The sequence below is a fragment of the Anarrhichthys ocellatus genome, unplaced genomic scaffold (assembly GCF_004355925.1).
Source record: "Anarrhichthys ocellatus isolate YVR2014 unplaced genomic scaffold, GSC_Weel_1.0 scaffold4, whole genome shotgun sequence".
Lineage (NCBI taxonomy): Eukaryota > Metazoa > Chordata > Actinopteri > Perciformes > Anarhichadidae > Anarrhichthys > Anarrhichthys ocellatus.
In genome coordinates this window covers 234047-236750 of record NW_022280034.1, presented here as the reverse complement: position 1 = coordinate 236750, position 2704 = coordinate 234047, and the positions used below count along the sequence as shown (strand labels likewise).

At 38.2% G+C, this 2704-nt stretch overlaps 1 protein-coding gene across 1 annotated transcript in view; it reads left to right on the top strand.

Annotated features, from left to right (window-relative positions):
* The window catches only part of LOC116381148 (glutamate receptor ionotropic, delta-1-like), a 50102-nt gene that overhangs the window by 8565 nt on the left and 38833 nt on the right, over nt 1–2704 (top strand). The window lies entirely within an intron of this gene.

Below are 2704 nucleotides of genomic sequence, written 5' to 3'. Positions count from 1 at the left end.
CATAGATATCACCATGAAACTTCACCACTTCATCACTCACATTAAGAGGAGTATTTATTTTATTACAAGTTTTCTGAAACGTTATGTTTAAATATTCAAATGAGGCGTTATGTAATGGTAACTTTTGGTGAATTTGAAAGACGACGTGTTATGGAGGAAAGAGAGACTTAAATATCTTAACTCTTAAATTGTATAATCCCGATAAACCCATAGATTTAAAACTTGTGTTTTGTTTTCCAAGATTTTCCTGCATTGCATTGTGGGACAATATGAAGATAAAAACAGTTATTATATGTTAACACCAACACGTCTCATGTACGGCTGCCGGTGCCTCATGGGAGTTGTAGTCGTTGAGCAGGAACATGTACCGTCATCATTCAGACGACAACGAGCTGCAGCAGCTCTCACTTCAGTAGTTTCTCCAATTATTGAAAAAAGTTGTTTAACCTCGCTGCGTTTGTTCTTGTTGGAACTACACGTTCCCTCATCACTAAACAATCAATATCTAACGGGATGACTGAGGTTTTAATTAACTCTCTCCAGAGTTTTAAGATGCGTGCGTGCGTGTGTGTGTGTGTGTGTGTGTGTGTGTGTGTGTGTTCTACAGTAGATGGATCAATACAGAAGAGGAACTTTATAACTTGAAAGTCAAAAGCATGTTATCTCTGCAGCTCATCACCTTTGAAGTGAAGTTGTGTTGCGGTTAAATCTAATAGTTCTATTTATATTCTCTTTTTTCACTGATTGAACCGCTTTTAATGTTACATTTTATATAATATTATAATACTATTTTGTAACATTGTGCTGCACTCTGAGGGAGTGTTATAGACTATAACAGTTAAATATATATATATATTATGAGATAAATTTAAGACTTTAACAACTTCAAATAATTCTGACTGTAACTGAAATATAATCAAATAAAAGTCAAAGAAGGGAACCAAACAGAAATGATGATAGAGGACGAGGAAATGAAAGGAAAGGGAGGATTGAAAAACAAACAACCTGATCCTCAAACTTAAAGAGAAGTGAAGGGACAAGTAAGAATGATACAAAGAAGTAAGAGAAAACAAGAAGGAAGGAGAGGAAGGAAGGAAGGAAAGAGAAAGAGACGAGGGATAAACGTAAAGAGATCAATGATGGAGAAATCTAATCAAATGTATTAAAATAATAAAACAATGACATCCACATTCATACAATCAAAAGAAAACAAAAGCAAAGCGTTCCCAGATGGAGGGAGTGGATTTTGTCTGATCTCTTTAATCTCTGATCTGTTCTCACTGCTTCATCAGAAGGAAGATTATTTAAAAGATCTATTGTCAGACATATAATATGAATAAGTATGTTTTCTTCGTGTGAGATCACCTGAAACTAAGAATCTTTAGCTCAGAGTGAGATGTTTGTATCCGTGTTCCTACCGTAGCCCAGAAGGGACAAACCAAGCTGCTTTGATAACACGGGGATGACATCATAGGAAACCTCTTTTCATTGTATTTATGCACAAACTGAAAATTCCTCTTTACGTCCTCTCTGATGAACCGACTCTCTTCTGTCCGGCTGCAACTCCCTTAATCACACAAATTCGCCGCCATTCGAGTTTTCACGTTGCCGTGTCGGTTCTTCGTCCACTCTTAACTCGCCGTAGAAGTTACTGTTGATGTTCTCCATCCTCCTCTGATGAAGACGAGCTGGGCCTTTAAACAGAATACCAGCCGAACATACAGGTTTTTAATAACACATGCATGTGAATTATTTTTATTTATGCTCCGTTTAAAAGCATTCATAACAATTCTGATGATTTTGCAGCTTCTAGGTGCGCGCACACACACACACACACACACACACACACACACACACACACACAGTGATGAAGATTTAATCATATGACTTCTCATTCTGAGTTATGAGTCCACACATGTTACATAATAGCTATTAGGAGAACACACACACACACTTAATGAAGACCTCCCAGTTATTAACCCTCTCTCACACACACACACACACACACACACACACACACGCAGTAGCGTGAAGGCGAGCTATTATAAACATACATCATTAAGCATGTTAGATCCTCCCGTGTGCTCTAAAGTGCTGACAAACACAGTTTTCACCAACATCTATCTAAATGAAGACGATCCGATGTGAGCGGTCCGCTCCAGAGAAGCAAGATGAAGAAGCTGTGAACACACAACAACGAGCAGCTGATTGTATCAGTGAGGACTAAACCACTGCCCTTAAAACAGCCTTTGTTCTACCAATGAAATGAAGTTCTGGGCTCCTCGTTCTTTCTACTGAAGTCCAGCAACACGTGAACATTTCTGCTCATTACATGAACACAGTCTTTTCAAAATAAAGTTCCGTCTTCACATGAAATAACTTAGTTAGGTTTCAGATGTTGGTTTGGGTTAAAATAACTGAAGTACAGAAGTTTCGTGACAAAAACATCTCCGTTGACAAACATCGACCTCCTGGAGGACTCATCCACCTCTCCTCCTGCTCTGTGTGGGCCTTTTCTGTCTTTATACTTCCTGTTTCATGATTACATGTGATTGGACTTCATGGGGTGTCTCTGGATTACAGTGCATTCCTTTCTGTAGGTGTAGCTACAACAGCATGAGAACAGTGTTTGACAAAGGACTCAAATCTCAGTGAAGTCATTGGTGTTAAAGTCTTAAAGTAAAGTCTTTTTTTGTCATTTTGT